Here is a 20,108-nt window from a genome sequence, read left to right as displayed (position 1 = left end):
TATAGAGCTGCTGCCTATGCTCTCTGACAAAATCCCTGTCAGTAATTCTTAAAAGAATGCCTTATTTACTTTTATGACTGCTGAATACCGACCATCAATCACTTAGATCATGTATTTTCAGGCTCGCGAAGCAACTGCTTCGAATCCTCTCCATCTTGTGCGTTATCGCTTCTCTCTGTCTCGGTGTCTGCTCCACACAGACCCGACAAGTTTAAGCGGGTGCGCAATGGATTATGGTCATTGTAAGTAATTACCAAGTATTCTGCACTAAACTATGTAGAATATTGGCCTGTTGGAAACTACAACTCCCTACTACATCGCACAGTTCAGGCTTCATCTAATTTATCTCTACATAAACTACACATCAAGCTCACAGGGAAAAAAAAGTAATGTAACCCCAAATAAATTAACCAATGTTAATCAATTAGTTGTTTAAATAATGAAAAAATGAAATGTTGGTTAATAGCTCAGCACTATTGTTTACATGCGCGATGGTTAGAAAAGTATAGGGCGAAGATGTAACACATTTTGCAGGTTGAGAGAGGGTGGAGGAGGCTAGGCTTGACGCGCTGGCATTTTATGGCATGCATTAGCTATCTGAATTAGGCCCACAGAATTATACCTATGGAGGAGCGGCTTCTATGGAGCAACATTGATTATCTCTGAACTTCCGAGAGTTGACTTAACGTTGGACCAATGCTAGCTAGCTAACTGTGTGGGCAGAAGCCACCAGAATTAAAAACAAGATATACCTTTTTGTAGTTAACAAATCTAATGTGAAACATAACTATAGTATCCGTAACTAGCATTGAAAAATGTAATCCATTCTTCATTCAAAATCTGTCCTAATTTCTGAATCACGCTGAAACGTCAGTAGGTTACAGTATGCTTCGGAGGGGGAGGAGCAGGTAGTTTACACACAAAGATTTTTAGCTGGCAGTCAGACACTGGAATATGTTTCTAGTGACAGAGTGCGGGCTTTGCATATGCGCCTTATTGCGTTTGTGGGACTGATTTTTCTCTCTCCGTAATGTAAAAAAACTTTATTAACTGGCTTCTATCCGTTTAAAATAAAGGTTATGTTCTGGAACATTATAGATCACTTTTCGTTCTTGGTTCTGATTCTGTTCCTCTAAAAATGTCGTTATTTTACAGTTTTCTGTTCTGTGCCCGTACTGGGTCCAACCCCTGACTATAACATAGTAACACCAGGAGTGTAAGGATGTTCTCACTTGGTACCTTAAAGACAATTTTTTTTGTAGGGTGAACACTCAAAGAAATTCAGACCCCTCAAAAATGACCAACCGAACTGAAAATAGCAAACCGAACTGAGACCATTGAGAGATTTGATTTGAGTTAGGTTTGCTTGAATTGTGTGATCCGGTTCTCTTTTTTAGGCCAACGTGCACCACCCACTAGACTACTGCAACACTGTTTCCCCTGCCATAAACCCTCACATTGGTACCACAAAAGAGAGAAGATGGTTTGCAGAAAAAACATGTGTCGCTCTGGATAAGAGACTAAAATGACTTAAATGTAAATGTTTTGGGAATATTGAATAGCGATTTCCAAGGACGCACAGAAATTCCAAAATTGAGTTTTTAGTTCAAAATGTGCTAAGAAAACTTCATAATCTGTTTATTCAACTGTGGGGTTTGAAGTGTAAGAAGACAACATATTTGGTGAGAATCACAACATAAGAGCTAGAATAGATTTTCTATCCTAAAGGTAGGGTGTTAGGTGACGCAACAAACAATGGACGCTCTGCGATAATTCTACAAAAAGTATCAGGAAACAAATCCATTTTCACTAAATGTCAATTTGGTCGTCAAAATATGCAGTGGTGTAAAGTACTTAAGTAAAAATACTTTGAAGTACTAGTTTGATTATCTGTACATTACTATTTATATTTGACACATTTTACTTCACTACATTCCTAAAGAAAATGATGTACTTTTAACATTTTCCCTGACACCCAAAAGTACTCATTACATTTTCAATGCCTAGCAGCACAGGGAAATGGTCCAATTCACACCCTTATCAAGAGAACATCCCTGGTCATCCCTATTGCCTCTAATCTTGTGGACTCACTAAACACAAATGCTCAATTTGTAAATTATGTCTGAGTGTTGGAGTGTGCCCCTGGCTATCCATAAATAGATCAAAACAAGAGAATTGTGCCGTCTGGTTATATAAGGAATAAGAAACAATCTATACTTTTACTTTTGATACTTAAGTATATTTTACCAATTACATTTACCTTTGACTTAAGTATATTTAAAACCAAATACTTTTAGACTTTGGCTCAAGTAGTATTTTACTGGGTGACTTTCACTTGAGTCATTTTCTATTAAGGTATCTTTTATTCAAGTATGACAATTGAGTACTTTTCCCACCACTGAAAATATATAATAAATCATTTGAAAACAGGAATATGGCAGTTGTAACCCATGTCTAAAAATCCCAATACTGTAAGTTATTAAAATGTACGCGACATGAGCCCAAATGTAACGCAACTGCCATGCTAAGAACTTTCAACACTGGGACAGCCAAATGGTGGTGGCTGCATGGTGGTGGCTGCATCATGTTATGGGTATGCTTGTTATGGGCAAGGACAAGGGAGTTTTTGATAAAGAAACTGAATAGGTCTAAGCACAAGCAAAATCCTACAGGAAAACCTGGTTTAGTCTGCTTTCCAACAGACACTGGCCAAATATACACAAGTTGCTTACCAAGACAACATTCAATGTTCCTGAGTGGCCAAGTTGGTTTTGTCTTAAAATCGTCTTTAAAATCTATTGCAACACTTGCAAATGGGTGTCTAGCAATGATCAATCAGCTTGAAGAATTTTTTAAATAATAATGTGCAAATATTGTTCAATCCAGGTGTGCAAAGCTCTTAGACTTACCCATAAAGGCTCAAAGCTGTAATCGCTGCCGAAGGTGATTCTGACATGCATTGACTCAGGGGTGTGAATACTTACGTAAATTAGTTATTTCATTTAATACATTTGCAAACATTTCTAAAAAAACATGTTTTCACTTTGTCATTTTGGGGTATTGTGTGTAGACAGATGAGGGGAAAAAATGTAATCCATTTTGAATTCAGGCTGCAACAAAATGTGGAATAAGGGGTGTGAATATTTTCTGAAGGCTCTGTAAGCTATGTTATTAGACTAGTGCAGTACAGACTTGGTGAGAAGTGTCTGTTGGTGCTGGGCTGTGTGTCTGTCGGTGCAGGGCTGTGTGTCTGTCGGTGCAGGGCTGTGTGTCTGTCGGTGCAGGGCTGTGTGTCTGTCGGTGCAGGGCTGTGTGTCTGTCGGTGCTGGGCTGTGTGTCTGTCGGTGCAGGGCTGTGTGTCTGTCGGTGCAGGGCTGTGTGTCTGTCGGTGCAGGGCTGTGTGTCTGTCGGTGCAGGGCTGTGTGTCTGTCGGTGCAGGGCTGTGTGTCTGTCGGTGCAGGGCTGTGTGTCTGTCGGTGCAGGGCTGTGTGTCTGTCGGTGCAGGGCTGTGTGTCTGTCGGTGCAGGGCTGTGTGTCTGTCGGTACAGGGCTGTGTGTCTGTCGGTGCAGGGCTGTGTGTCTGTCGGTGCAGGGCTGTGTGTCTGTCGGTGCTGGGCTGTGTGTCTGTCGGTGCTGGTGGGGATCCTGGGCGCGCGCACACACACACACACACACACACACACACACACACACACACACACACACACACACACACACACACACACACACACAGGGTTGGCTGGGAGTATTATTTTGGCACTCTAGGCCTAATCAGTTGGGCTACTGAAGACAATATAACTATGATACAGCCTAACTGTTACTAAATGGTAAATAGTAACCCTGCTTTTTGTTCATGATCATGTAATCCCAGTTACTCTGTTACCACACCTGGTGTGCGCACTTTACCCCTCAGTGTAGACTTCCAGTTCTGCATAAAACAGCAATATATGTTAACATAACCACCTGAATTTAAATGAATGGGTTTAACATGCTGTATTTTATAATTCCAATGAAGCAATTATCATATTACACATCTCATTTGCATAAAGTAGTATAAAACGTTTTCTAATTTCATAACTTGTTTCAAATTGTTACAAACTCTGTTGTTTTGCATAAAGCATGACAATGTGTTAATATGACCACCCTACCTTAAATTATTGGGCTTAAGTTAATGCATATTAAGTGCCTAATTTACATAATATTGCATATTAATTTCATAAATATTTTATATGAATCATCCATCCCTATGTTCTACATCAACCTTGAAAATGTCATAATATTTTGACCACTATATAAGATATTGGACTAAACGTGTTAAAATTAAGAATTCAGACAGATGATTTGCTGCCTTTTTCCAGGGATTATCATTGACCTGTCCACGCCCTTTTTGACCTTTTCTGTTCATGTGAAAATAAGATCTCAGCAATGGTAAATCTTAACCTCAAACTAAAGTGTTCTGTGTCCTGATACGCTGATCTATACCATGGAATACAAAATATAATACAAGAAACAACGTTTGATTTTGACCCCTAACACTCTATTAAAGGGGCAGTAGCCTACATTTTCAATTACAGCATTATTTCATCTGCAGTTATTCTTCTGACATTTATTCTGTTACCAATAACATTTATATATTAATAGTATCTTCTGATTACAAATACGTCTCATCATTTAACTAAACGCAATCTATTAGATTCCAAAATGTAAGTAGATATCTAGCTGTCCGATAACACATTCTGATGGAATGGCTTGTCCTGCACTTTCTAAAACCCAGAGTGCATTGAGTGAATGTTGGAAAAAGTACTTGGTTCCTTTCTAAACCTAGCAATGTGAAAGCAAAGATGACTCAGACCATAAAATATGTTAAGTGAACTGTCAAAAGAGTTGAGTCCTCATTCAAAGGCAAGGGTATTGTAGATACAAAGAACAGTTTTCTATATGTGAAAACACCCTAACAATACAGTGTGAATGTGAATGGGGCTTGACATGTCAGATACTAACCAATCCAGAAGCTGGGTTCAAACAAAGCCCTTGCTGCCTTGGCCAATCCATGCAGACTTCCAGGTCTGGCTGAGGAATGTGGAAAGGTCAATGATAAAGGATGGAATGTGAGCTTTAACTGGGATACAGGAGTCAGTCAGTTCAAAGTACTTTGATAGCCAACACTACATCTGAAATAATCTGTCTGGACTTCATGACAGTCAACGAGAAGGTCCTCCCTAAAATTGTCGTCATAAATACAAGCCGTCACATAGGCCAAGAAAAAGAGAGAACTATATATATATATATACACACACACTTTAAAAATTTATTTTATTTTATTTAACTAGGCAAGTCAGTTAAGAACAAATTCTTATTTTCAATGATGGCCTAGGAACAGTGGGTTAACTGCCTTGTTCAGGGGCAGAACGACAGATTTTGACCTTGTCAGCTTGGGGATTCGATCTTGCAACCTTCCAGTCACTAGTCCAACGCTCTAACCACTAGGCTACCTGAGATTAACTTCCTAAACTTCCAGCTTGCAACTCAATAGTCGTAATAATGGTTCTCCTTAGTTGAGCCTGCAGGGGTTTACAAGCCAGGACTTACATTGCATAACGACTCTGGGGCTGTTCCAACATCTTGTCAAACTAAGCTAACAAGCATGTTTGAGATATCAAGCTATGCTGATTCAGTTGAGGAACAAAACAATTACATTTCAAATTAGGAGAGTTCATGTTAACTTGATTGACCGATTCAGTTAAAAGGTAGAGTCAGCAATTCCCGAAGTAAACAGCCGTATCGGGCTGACCTCTGCAACAACTAAGAGCAACAAGATTTGTATATAAAAAATAAAAAAAATGTAACTAGGCAGTGAAGCTAAACTTCTCTGCTGTTTTTGTCTGGCTGCCATCACGTTGTAGCTTAGTGAAGCATACCCATGCACATGCGCAGGTAATCCATAGCTGTGTTCGAATACTCATACTAACTGCACTATTTGTGACTTGAATTGAGTACATAGTATGCTTATTGGTCATAGTATGGATATAGTTGTATGCCAAAAGTTCCCAGATGACGTACTAAATTCACCAAAATACTAAGTATACATGCAGTGGACACTATTTCCATGCCTTTAGGGCCCATAATGCAATTCTTCCGAAAATGGGCGTGGCTTTTTAACCTTTCAGATTTAAAGAAAAATGTCGGAAAACATGTAGCTGAAGTCCGACGAGAGTGGATACAAATTCATTGCTTTAATTTAACTAATTATGACAAATGTTTAAAAAAGTAATAAAGTAATGCCTTTTCAAATAAGTTGTAACACATTGGCTGACAATTTGTTAGCTACGCTATCCTTACAAACCGCATAGCATTACAGCAGTATGTTAGCTAGTTAATTCTTTTTTCTTTTTTATATTTCACCTTTATTTAACCAGGTAGGCTAGTTGAGAACAAGTTCTCATTTACAACTGCGACCTGGCCAAGATAAAGCAAAGCAGTGCGACACAAACAACAACACAGAGTTACACATGGATTAAACAAGCGTACAGTCAATAACACAATAGAAAAAATAAAGTCTATATACAGTGTGTGCAAATGGCATGAGGAGGTATGGCAATAAATAGGCCATAGTAGCAAAGTATCCACAATTTAGCAGATTAAGACTGGAGTGATAGATGAGCAGATGGTGTGTAAGTAGTGATATTGGTGTGCAAAAGAGCAGCAAAGTAAATAAAACAATATGGGGATGAGGTAGGTAGATTGGGTGGGCTATTTACAGATGGACTATGTACAGCTGCAGCGATCGGTTAGCTGCTCAGATAGCTGATGTTTAAAGTTAGTGAGGGAAATATAAGTCTCCAGCTTCAGCAATTTTTGCAATTCGTTCCAGTCATTGGCAGCAGAGAACTGGAAGGAAAGGCGACCAAAGAGGTGTTGGCTTTGGGGATGACCAGTGAGATATACCTGCTGGAGCGCGTGCTACGGGTGGGTGTTGTTATCGTGACCAGTAAGCTGAGATAAGGCGGAGCTTTACCAAGCATAGACTTGTAGATTACCTGGAGCCAGTGGGTCTGGCGACGAATATGTAACAAGGGCCAGCAGACTACAGCATACAGGTCGCAGTGGTGGGTGGTATAAGGCGCTTTGGTAACAAAACGGATGGCACTATGATAGACTGCATCCAATTTGCTGAGTAGAGTATTGGAAGCTATTTTGTAGATGACATCGCCGAAGTCAAGGATCGGTAGGATAGTCAGTTTTACTAGGGTAAGTTTGGCGGCGTGAGTGAAGGAGGCTTTGTTGCAAAATAGAAAGCCGATTCTAGATTTGATTTTGGATTGGAGATGTTTGATATGAGTCTGGAAGGAGAGTTTACAGTCTAGCCAGACACCTAGGTATTTGTAGTTGTCCACATATTCTAGGTCAGAACCGTCCAGAGTAGTGATGCTGGTCGGGCGGGCGGGTGGGGCGGGTGCGGGCAGCGAACGGTTGAAAAGCATGCATTTGGTTTTAGTAGCGATTAAGAGCAGTTGGAGGCCACGGAAGGAGTGTTGTATGGCATTGAAGCTCGTTTGGAGGTTAGTTAACATTTCTCGCCCCGGGGTTCCGCTAGCGGAACACCCACAACATTCCGCTGCCTTCGCAGAGTGCGAAATTCAAAAAAATGTTTTTTGAAATATTTAACTTCCACACATTAACAAGTCCAATACAGCAAATGAAAGATACACATCTTGTGAATCCAGTCAACATGTCCGATTTTTTAAATGTTTTACAGCGAAAACAGCACGTATATTTATGTTAGCTCACCACCAAATACAAAGAAGGACAGACATTTTTCACAGCACAGGTAGCATGCACAAAGCCAACCTAACTAACCAAGAACCAACCAAACTAACCAAGAAACAACTTCATCAGATGACAGTCTTATAACATGTTACACAATAAATCTATGTTTTGTTCGAAAAATGTGCATATTTGAGGTATAAATCAGTTTTACATTGCAGCTACCATCACAGCTACCGTCAAAAATAGCACCGAAGCAGCCAGAGTAAATATAGAGACCAACGTGGAATACCTAAATACTCATCATAAAACATTTCTGAAAAATGCATCGTGTACAGAAATGAAAGACAAGCATCTTGTGAATCCAGCCAATATTTCAGATTTTTTAAGTGTTTTACAGCGAAAACACAATATAGCATTATATTAGCTTACTACAATAGCCTACACACAACCGCATTCATTCATCAAGGCACGTTAGCGATAGCAATAGGCACGTTAGCGTTAGCGAATAAACCAGCAAAAGATATTAATTTTCACTAACCTTCATAAACCTTCCTCAGATGACAGTCCTGTAACATCAGGTTATACATACACTTATGTTTTGTTCGAAAATGTGCATATTTAGAGCTGAAATCAGTGGTTATCCATTATGCTAACGTAGCTTCTATTTCCCAGAATGTGCGGATATTTCTATTAGACTCTCACCTATTCTGACCAAATAGCAATTCATAAACATTACAAAAAAATACATGTTGTATAGGAAATGATAGATCCACTAGTTCTTAATGCAATCGCAGTGTTAGAATTCTAAAAATATCTTCATTACGACATAAGGCTTATGTTATAGCGAGGAGAGTGGCCAAAACCTGGGCGCAAAACTACTAGTAAACAGTTCGACACATATATGAAATAGCATCACAAAATGGGTCCTACTTTTGGTGATCTTCCATCAGAATGTTGGACAAGGGGTCCTTTGTCCAGAACAGTCGTTGTTTGGATTTAGAACATCGTTTTTCCCTCTTGATTTAGCAAGCACACTGGCAGAGTGGCGCGAAGCTCCCCATCGTCAAAAAACACAGACAACGCAACACGCCTAACGTCCCGAATAAATTTCAAAAATCTAATAAAACTATATTGAAAAAACATACTTTACGATGATATGGTCACATGTATCAAATAAAATCAAAGCCGGAGATAGTAATCGCCTATAACGACAGCTATTCCGATGGCAAATCCAGGACCAACTTCGCGCCTTCCTGAAAACATAAAATGGGTGACACGTCATTCCAAGAGGACGTATTCCATCTCAGACCAAGATAATCACTCCATTTCTTCTCTCACTGCATCTTGACATCCTGGGGAAGGTGTATGACGTGCATGTATACTCATACATGTCATGCCCATTTATAGGCAGGCCCTTGAACAGAGCATAATTTTCAGACTTTCCACTTCCTGGTCAGAAAGTGTGCTGCCAAATGAGTTCTGTTTTACTCACAGACAAAATTCAAACGGTTTTAGAAACTAGAGAGTGTTTTCTATCCAATAGTAATAATAATATGCATATTGTACGAGCAAGAATAGAGTACGAGGCCGTTTAAATTGGGCACGTTTTTCCCCCAAAGTGTAAATAGCGCCCTCTATCCTCATCAGGTTAACACAGTGTCCAAAGAAGGGCTAGGTGTATACAGTCTGCGTAGAGGTGGATCAGGGAATCACCCACAGCAAGAGCGACATCGTTGATATATACAGAGAAAAGAGTCGGCCCGAGAATTGAACCCTGTGGTACCCCCATAGAGACTGCCAGAGGTCCGGACAACAGGCCCTCCGATTTGACACACTGAACTCTTCTGAGAAGTAGTTGGTGAACCAGCCGAGGGAGTCATTTGAGAAACCAAGGCTATTGAGTCTGCCAAATCTGTTTATTAACTTGGCTTTCGAAGACTTTAGAAAGGCAGGGCAGGATGGATATAGGTCTGTAACAGTTTGGGTCTAGAGTGTCCCACCCTTTGAAGAGGGGGATGACCGCGGCAGCTTTCCAATCTTTAGGGATCTCGGACGAAATGAAAGAGGTTGAACAGACTGGTAATAGGGGTTGCAACAATGGCGGTGGATAATTTTAGAAAGAGAGGGTCCAGATTGTCTAGCCCAGCTGATTTGTACGGGTCCAGGTTTTGCAGCTCTTTCAGAACATCTGCGATCTGGATTTGGGTAAAGGAGAAGCTGGAGAGGCTCAGACAAGTAGCTGCGAGGGGTGTGGAGCTGTTGGCCGGGGTTGGGGTAGCCAGGAGGAAAGCATGGCCAGCCGTAGAGAAATGCTTATTGAAATGTTCGATTATCATGGATTTATCGGTGGTGACCGTGTCACCTAGCCACAGTGCAGTGGGCAGCTGGGAGGAGGTGCTCTTGTTCTCCATGGACTTTACAGTGTCCCAAAACTTTTTGGAGTTAGAGCTACAGGATGCAAATTTCTGTTTGAAAAAGCTAGTTACCTAACGTTAGTTGGCTACTAATACATCGAACTTGCCAGACAGCAGATAGTATATTAACTAACTACCCAACATTTACTGACATGATTATTTACATAATTCTGAGCTAAGTAGTATAGTCGTGTGATTCAATGGATATCTACTCCGATTTCAGAGCAGTCTCGCGTAGAATAACTCATGAATTTACGAACGCTCAACACCTGTTGAATATGGCCGGCGTCAGTAAATGTTGGCAAAAAAAAGCGTAATTAAATTGTTGGCAGCAGCACAGTTAGTCACCAACTCTCTGGATAACATGAAAACAGCCTAAACAGCTCTGCTAGGGTGAGTAAAATGGTCAGAGTGGGTTGTTCTCTCATTTGAATCTGGAAGTAGCTAGCCAACGTTAGCCAGTTAGCTTGGGTGCTTGACTGCCGTTGAACGCTTGGAAAATCCCTACTCCTTGGCCAGAGCGTCCAGTGTGCTCTCTGACCACTCCGAGAGCGAAAACGCTCTGAATTTACGAACAGTCAATCTGACAACACTCTGGATTGACGAACGCCCAGAGAGCACTCTGGCACTCCAGATTGAATTTACAAACACACCCGAAATCGTAAAATATTTAGCTAGTCATTTGTTATGCTAACAGGCTAGCAAGAGGTTGCATAGCAACAGCATCAACTTCCGGTAGACAGGCGAAGCGCTAGTACCCTCAACTGAAACCATACCGTTCGTTTACAGTATACTAAAATGACCTAATAGTATATTCTCATTAAGTATGTAGTATACAGTATGGGTATTCAAACACAGCTTATGTTACAGTATGCTATTGTGCTGCTGGGCCCAATAACTAGTGGTCTTGCTCAGCCTCTAGAGCAGGGATGGGAAAATTCAGTCCTCGGGGGCCTGATTTGTCACTTTTGCACCAGCCCCAGCTAACACACCTGACTACAATAATCAACTAATCAGGACCTTAAGTTTAGAATGCAATTAGCGTAATCAGCTGTGTTTGCTAGGGATGGGGGAAAAGTGTGACACCACTCCGGCCCCTGAGGACTGGAGTTACCCATCCCTGCTCTAGAGCTCTCTCCATCTCTCCAACTCTCCAGTGCAAACAGCAAGCCACACAAAGCCTAGCAGCCCATGGAGGGCTGCACCTCAACATAGTAGGTCCACACATCACAAGGGACCTGGGAGAAATCACAGCAAACAGTAAAGATGAAAAAATAAACCGTACTCGTCAACCCACAGTCTCCAATTTGAAAGAAGCTCCGTATGGGGGAGAACATGGATGTACGAATCACATAGCTACAGTTTACACACTGTAATTGGCAAGGTAATGTTGCGGTGCTTAGCCCTGTAATTAGCCTATGCTTTGTTACCATCATCAAAATAAAAATGAAGTCATACTGTCAAGCACAGTAAAAGTTGGCCCACTGGGCTAATATCTAGCTTGTGCAGAGCAGCTTGGAAAGGTTGGTGTGAAATACAAAAATAAATGTATGATATTAATATCAAAATGGCAGTCAAAGCTAAGTCTTTGCTCAGTCTGCACATTCAGTGCTCTTCTTTTCATGCACACAGTGGCAGGGCCTATTCACCGGCAGGAACAAAAACACTGCCTCATTCACTTAGAATATTCCAGGGTTATGTCTGCATAATGCAACAACAGCACCTTTTCTTCTGGTTTTGCACCCACAATTCATTATTCTATTCTCTCATTGTGCAACAGTTAAAGCAGAGGTGAAATGCGGCCAGCCCATTACCCACAATCCCCTGCCAAGCTGTGTACACAAGACCTTTCTATTGCCAGGGAAGCAGGTCCTGGCTTGATTGTGGACCTCTCCGATTGAAACGATTACACATTGCAAACAATTCACTGCACTGTGTGTAGCCTATAGTCTACTACACTGAGCCTATATTACAGTCAGGCTGACCTACACAGAGAGGGCTTTGTTTAAGAGACATAGATGACAAGAGATTCACGATGCTATCACGGTTACCCACAGAGTGACATCAGCCTTGTCTGAAAACAACGCTAGCCAGCTGCAATCACTGGTTAAAGGCAATGTGAAACAAATGCAGGAGAATGCGAATGTGAAGCCAGGGCTGAAGAGATGACCAGTCTACTCCACATATTCAGGACTACAGCATAATATCCTCTGGTCACTCTCCACTCAGTGAGACTAAGTTGCTCCGAAGAGAGTGAGGTCGAAGAGAGTGAGGTAGGACTCAGTGAAGAGAAAGCGAGACAGGAATGTGCAAGCGAGGGAGAGAGAGAAGCGCTACTGATGAGAAAGTCCATTAGATTCTGTGTTTAATAAAATTATAAATCAGAGAGAGAAAGTGAGTTAAAGACTGAACGAGGCATAGACTCCATCTAGTTGAAAGTTGGAAAGTGAGGCGCCTCCCTGGGTCATGGGCAGATGAAAGCATTTTAATAGCCAAATAGTGAGGCATGCTGTGAAAATAGCAGTAGCTGTGCTAAAGCCCTTCAAATGAAAAGCTGACTCCACCTTTCGCCAGGGGCAGAGAGAGAGAGGGCCCCTAAAAAACATGAAATAGTGCATTCAGAAGGTATTCAGACTTCTTGACTATTTACACATTTTGTTACATTAAAGCCTTATTCTAAAATTGATTAAATAAATTCCCACTCAATCTACACACAACACCCCATAATGACAAAGCGAAAACCGTTTTTTTCCCAAAAATCTGAAAAATCTTATTTACATAAATATTCAGACCCTTTGCTATGAGACTTGATATTGAGCTCAGGTGTATCCTGTTTCCGTTGATCCTCCTACAACTTGATTGGAGTCCACCTGTGGTAAATTCAATTGATTGACATGATTTTGGAAGGCACACACCTGTCTATGTAAGGTCCCACAGTTGACAGTGCATGTCAGAGCAAAAACCAAGCTATGGGGTCGAAGGAATTGTCCGTAGAGTTCCGAGACAGGAATGGGTCGAGGCACAAATCTGGAGAAGGATAACAAAACTTTTCTGCAGTATTGAAGGAATCAAGAACAAAGTGGTATTAATTATTTTTAAATGGAAGAAGTTTGGAACTACCAAGACTTTGAATGACAAGTCTCTGAATGTCCTTGAGTTGCCCAGCCAGAGCCTGGACTTGAACCTGATCGAACATCTCTGGAGAGAGCTGAAAACAGCTGTGTAGCGACACTACCCAGCCAGCCTTACAGAGCTTGAGAGGATCTAGAGAGGATCTGCAGAGAAGAATGGGAGTAACTCCCCAAGTACAGGTGTGCCAAGCTTGTAGAGTCATACCCAAGAAGAGTAGAGGCTGTAATCACTGCCAAAGGTGCTTCAAAGTACTGAGTAAAGGGTCTGAATACTTATGTAAATGTGATATTTCAGTTACATTTTTTGCAAAATTGTCTAAAATCTGTTTTTGCTTTGGCATTATGGGGTACTGTGTATAGATTGATGAGGAAAAAATACTTTTAGAATAAGACTAACGTAAGAAAATGTGAAAAAAGTCAAGGGGTCTGAATACTTTTCGAATGCACCGTAAATAGGCCTACAGGTCTGGATTAGCGAGACACCAAACAAAACACCACATAGGCTAGCCTACATTACTTTGGTAGCTAAAATGATGAGAAGATGTCACACATAATGGCCATTAACATCTGTACATACACTGGAAGTATGGTTTTGGGCCTAGTCTATGCCCTACATGTTCAGGTTTAACTCATCCACACGCTCGTAAGTGGTCTACAAGCGCGACCAATGAAAGCATGTAGGTCGTCCTCTATAAATCAGCACTAGAGGCAACTGATGCCTCCTATTTCTCTGTCTGATTTATTCAGCTGTGTTTTTCTCCCCTATGGAGGCAACCGTAGGGCTCAGATCAAAAGAACGACAACATGCCGCCCGTGATCATGTGAACCCAGTGTGGCTGCAGCCTCTGATCTAGGGTGTCTCCACTACAACCCCACGCTGCTGCACCACTCCGCTCTCTACTAAAAGGGGATTTATGCAGGCAGAAAAAAGGGAAATGAGAAACGGGGCTAATTGAAGCCTCCTGTCAGAAAGAGAGTTACAATTGTAAGCCTAACTATCGGTGACCTGAATGGTCTGGACATGGAGTTCTCTAAATAACCACCACCAAAAAATACATCCGAGAGCACAGAGCAGTAATAAAACGGCTTTTCTACTGACCACCAGCGAAAGCATAGGCCAGGCGTCCTAGAATTTGCTTCCTATTTTATTCGCTTCCTTGCCAAACTCTCAGAATTCATGGGGGAAAATGTGCCTATGCCACACAAAAATGTTTATCAGAAACGTGTTGGTTCCGATAAATAGCCACCTATCACAGCGGTTGTCGGGGGAACAAACTAAAACAGCCAGTCTGTTTCTGGGCAGTGTGTAGATACCCTGTCAATGTCCTAACAGCACAAAACTGAAGAGCTTAATAACTTGACACATAGCCAAGGTGGTGGAGCACACTAGTCATGACTATTCCAAAACCCCTTACAGCTTATCACTGTGTCTGTTGATCTCGAACACCCATCCCTAACAAACAGAGATGGCGTGGTGCTACAGATTGAGTTCTTGGGGGTGACTGGGTGTAGTGTAGGTCTTTGAGTGGGTAGAATGCAGGGGTTCCGTCTGTGAGACCCTCAGCAGCACTCAGACATGCCAGGAATGTGTGGAGTGTCCGGCACTGATCGCACAACCCTGCTTACTTGCACCCTGTCACACCAGCACTATACACTTATCAGCTGCTAAGTCTCTAAAAGTAAGGATGGAAAAAAAGAGAGAGGGGGGGTTGTGTCTACACTTGACACTTACATGCAACTTCTGCTATCAGAATACGAAAAAGGCATTGAAAAGACTGGTATAGATTCAAAAAGCGCTAAGTGGTCTGATTGTGTTCAGATCCTGCTGACCATTTCAGGAGGTGGTCAGGGATGGATTGTGTGCGGATTTCTCCTCAGTCTAGATGCAAATCAGGCTTCCCGAAAGCGCATACAGTGGGCGACATCAGCACTCCTCCCACAAGTCTCCAGAAAACCCGTGTTTTGGGACCGAAAGGCACCTTTTCATTATAATGTGTGAGTAATGTGTATGCTGGCATCATAAATGCTACCCAGGTAGCTATTATTTAGAAGAAAAAAAAGGTGTTTGGCAAGAGGTATACTAACCGGTTTGCAATCCCTTTAGCGTTGCTTGCTAGCTAGCTAGAGGTTAGCTAATGCCATCAGTTGTTATGTTATCATATTTAGCCTATTCCACCGTTTGTAGAATGCATACTGGCATTTGAATATAAACTCAGCAACAAAAAAAAACACTTTTTCAGGACCCTGTCTTTCAAAGATAATTCGGAAAAATCCAAATAACTTCACAGATCTTCATTGTAAAGGGTTTAAACACTGTTTCCCATGCTTGTTCAATGAACCATAAACAATTCATGAACATGCACCTGTGGAACGGTCGTTAATACACTAACAGCTTACAGACGGTAGGCAATTAAGGTCAGTTATGAAAATGTAGGACACTAAAGAGGCCATTCTACAGACTCTGAAAAACAGCAAAAGAAAGATGCCCAGGGTCCCTGGTCATCTGTGTGAACGTGCCTTAGGCATGCTGCACGGAGGCATGAGGACTGCAGATGTGGCCAGGGCAATAAATTGCAATGTCCGTACTGTGGGACGCCTAAGACAGCGCTACAGGGAGACAGGACGGACAGCTGATCGTCCTCGCAGTGGCAGACCACATGTAACAACCCCTGCACAGGATCGGTACAGGGCTAGAGTTCAGGATTTCATAGATCAGATAAATAATAATAATTAGGTGAGTGCTTACATTTGTCCTATGTCACATGTACAAATGTGTATTGTGTGTGAATTAGACATTTGTTTTGCATATCCCACTGAGACACCGTCCGGGTGTGGGGTCACGACCAGGGAACAGCCATTATTGATGGTGACCCTGGAGCAATTAAGGTTAAGTGCCTTGCTCAAGGGCACAGACAGATTTTTCACCTAGTCGGCTCGGGAATTCGAACCAGCGACCTACGCTCTGAACCCCTAGGCTACCTGCAGACCTGTTCTTCTTACAAGACATTAAATAAGGCCATAATACAAGGCCTGAATTCTTCAGTAGAGCAAATAGCTAGATTAGACTGCAGCTAACAAAGGTTAGAACCTCAAATCTTGACTTTCCAAACAAAGTAATTGCTCCTCCTACACTAACGTTACAGCAGAGACAACGCACATCACTTAGCTCCCCTAGACTTTAAGGCGTGTTTGAATCGTTAGAGGTAGCTAACAAAATCATTGTTTCTCAGCATAACAGCTAACGTAAACTCACCCCATTCCGTACAAATGTGCCCAACCGCAACATTCATACGAGGCTACAAAGAAAACGAATGGGACTGTAGCGACTGTGTTGACTTCAAAATAGGGGGTGTGAACTACGTTTCTATTCAAGCGTTGATCGACATGGTAATGGCTCTATAGTATTGGAGAAAAGTTGAAAGAACGGACCCTCCGTTACGTGTCATGTCGTAACGTACAGCACGCATAAAGCAACTATTTGTCTTACAATCTCTCTCCACCAGGTGTAGCACTTCTCTCATCGTTTAAAAACAAGAAATGGACAGTGACGGGGGTAAGGGGGGATACCTAGTCATTTCTTGCGTCATCATTGCATGCGATCATCATTCTCAAAGCCGCTGTTTACTTCTAAGATCACTTTAGCACCGCCCTAAAAACCCGATTCAAATTCGACAGAAACCTTAAAATAGGTGTGTAATGACACATTATATAAACTCTTTATAGTGTTTTATTTACATTTTAGAGGCGATAAGGTGATAAGTTGGACAGATTGAGTGAAAAAATTATATTTTCCCACACAACATCTCTCCTTCTCACTATCACGCATTAGTTTCGCTTCCCCACCCGCCATTTTTTTAAAGACCCGACGGAGCTGATTGCCTTGTTGAATTATGCAGAAACGGGCAGCGTGGGGGTCATGTAATTGATTCTGTTGTAAAGGGGAGAAATGGTGCTTTACAATGGTATTGACATTACAGTTGATCTGGAAGTATTACGTTTTTGGGGCGCTAAAATAAGGTCAATTGTACAGACGATGTACAAAAGTGAGTGAGTTTACGTTATAGTACTTTGAGGTGCAAGGTTTCTAGCTATAGCAGTGGATTACTAACAAACCTGAACCAAGGTAATGTTAGTTTACCAGTTGGATTTGTCAGCTCACTAAACTAGCTTAGAGGTTGTCATTGGCTGCTAGCTAGTTATAGTAGCTGCTATATTTTTACAATAAAAGAGTAGCATAACGTTAGTTATAGTAGCTGCTATATTTTTACAATAAAAGAGTAGCCTAACATTAGTTATAGTAGCTGTACATTTTTACAATAAGAGTAGCCTAACGTTAGTTATAGTAGCTGTATATTTTTACAATAAGAGTAGCCTAACGTTAGCTCTTGTGACTCATTTTACTGGGTTAGCTGGGTTTCCCGATCCATCATCAATTACTTTATTGCATAAAGGTACTCTTATTCTAGAAAAGTCAGTTTTTTGTTCACTAGCCAAACTATCCAAACAAATTCACTTTAGCTAGCCACTTGTTAGCTAGTATTAATGGTAGCAACCAGCTAGCTAGCTTAACTTAGTTTGGGCTGGCTAGCTAAGATAGATAGCCAACAGTAGGCGCAGCTGAATGAATGAAATAATTACCTTAAATTTCCTTTGTACACCGCTTAAATGGCACCAAATCGACAAATAGTTTATTGATTCGCTTAATAAAAGAAGCTGCCCAAAATTCAGTAACATTAGACGAAGTCTCACTTTCTTGTCGCCATGTTGAGGCTGCTGGTGGTAATACTACATCCGGGGAACTGCTACGACTACAAGCTCGAGCTCCGTAGCAACCAATACAATCATACTGATTGATTAAATTATTATATATTTGATTTGACTGATATGACATCAGGAACCGTTCACTATTAACTTTGCCAAAATCACAGTTGGTTTAACACTAAAAGGAGGGTAATGACTAGGGAGTTCAGCATGGTTGCCCCAGAGCCATTTATGTATCTAAATATACAGCTCTGGGTAACCCCATAAATGCAACTCTATGGGCAAACCATGTTCAATCGAGAATTACCACTGAACATGCTTTTTAGTCCAGGGTATGCTACAAACCTCAATATAATGCCCTGGGTATGTTACATCTCAACATAATGGAAGGTGAGCCCTTTAACTCCCCCTCATGGTCCCCTTACCAAAATACAAAGAGCCTACCTGTCATGTGCTTTTAGTGTCACCATAGCAACATACCACCTCCAATAAACTGAAAGAGCATCAGCACCACAAAAGGATGATGGTATTAGAATATATCTACATGGGTTAAAAAAAGGTTAAAGGCTCATTGGCATCAAATATTTGAGAGAACAAAGAGAGAGACGGAGAGAGAGAGGGAGGGAGGGACAGTAATGGAGAGTGTTGACAGCTGGGGGGTCTTTCCATCTAATCAATGTGTTATTGGGCACATTGCAATATAGACTGACCATGCACACTCAATCCACATTCTGGGATGTTATAGTGAGTGTTGATGGAAAGAGAGTGAATGTGTTGAGCTCTTCTTCACACCTTGGCACACCTGCTGGCATGATGCCCATGGATGCACCAGGTGGTCTGATCAAACAGCGATCTGGCGTGGGAATCTTCTTCCAGGCCATGGAAGCAGGGAAGGTCCAGATGGCCCACTTCATCCTAGCTGCACTGGGTGTGGCTGCGGTAAATGCCACCATAGAGGAACAGCAGGGGCTGGCGACAGGCCACACCCCAATGATGTGTGCCGCAAAACTCCCACGGACCGCAGATAACACCCATTTCCTGAGGCTGCTCCTTGCTAGGGGGGCGGAGGTGAAACATAGAGACAACAAAGGTCGCACCGCCCTCAGTCTGGCCAGCGAATGCGGTCATTTGGATGCCGTCCGCCTCCTGGTCCTGCATGGGGCACACCCAGGCAGCTCAGAAAGCCAGGGGAGGACGCCTCTCGCCTATGCTGCCCAGTGCCGTGGTCAAGTTCCTAGTGAAAGATCTGAAGAGCAGGGGGAAGAGGAGATGGGGGAGAAGGCTGTGGGGGAAGAGACATGGCTGCTGGGAGAGGAAGAGGAATATGATGGTCACTCACTGGAGGATCTCCATGGAGGGGTAGAGGGGGTCAAGAAGAGCCAAGAGAACCCTCAGAGGATGGACCCTCAGCAGTTGGAGCACAGGGAAAGTTTATGGAGACTGCAGATGTTGAATGGTCAGGTAATGGCTCTTTCTAGTCCAGACTGAGCGCTCCACCAAAAGACATGGGTGACTTTCTCTGTGAGAACACTGTGGGTGACCTGCTCCTGGTTGACAATGTGATTTGCAACCCCTATTCCCTGGACGAGGAGCCTGGGGATGGGTGTGTTAGTGGAATGAGCCGTGGCCACTGCTCCACTTGTTCAGCTATGTCCCCACTCCTCCTCCAGCCACTGACTGATCAGGTCATCCAGAACTCTCTGCTCTGCCAGTCACGATAATCGAGAGTATGTCTGCCACTCCCAACCCTACCAATCACCACAGGGCTCAGGGGAAATGCCCAGGAGTAGGTGAATCTCTAGCTGGCTGAAGAGAGGACACTCTTATAGTATTGACCAGCCTCCCACAGAGGTCAACTCAACCAAACCCCGTGGTAGCTGCTGGAAATGGATGACACCCAGACGAGTGCTGCTGAGCACTGCTGGGCCTGGACTTCACGTCCCTCTGACTGACACCTCTCCAGAGCCACACTCAGAAAACTACAATCCTCTACAAGATGTGTCTTCCTCCACCACCTCAGTCTTGGAGTCCCACT

General features: G+C 42.3%; 1 protein-coding gene across 1 annotated transcript in view; it reads right to left on the bottom strand.

Annotated features, from left to right (window-relative positions):
* LOC120018309 (serine/threonine-protein kinase PAK 4-like) overlaps positions 1–18,076 on the bottom strand; it is a 34,949-nt gene extending 16,873 nt beyond the window's left edge. Inside the window, exon 1 of the mRNA XM_038961437.1 lies at positions 17,951–18,076. The gene's annotated coding sequence lies outside the window, so the exon portion shown is untranslated. The remainder of the gene's footprint in view (positions 1–17,950) is intronic.
* Positions 18,077–20,108: the final 2,032 nt, after the last annotated feature.

Source organism: Salvelinus namaycush, chromosome 23, assembly GCF_016432855.1.
Source record: "Salvelinus namaycush isolate Seneca chromosome 23, SaNama_1.0, whole genome shotgun sequence".
NCBI classification, from domain to species: domain Eukaryota; kingdom Metazoa; phylum Chordata; class Actinopteri; order Salmoniformes; family Salmonidae; genus Salvelinus; species Salvelinus namaycush.
This window is presented reverse-complemented; position numbering and strand designations above follow the sequence as displayed.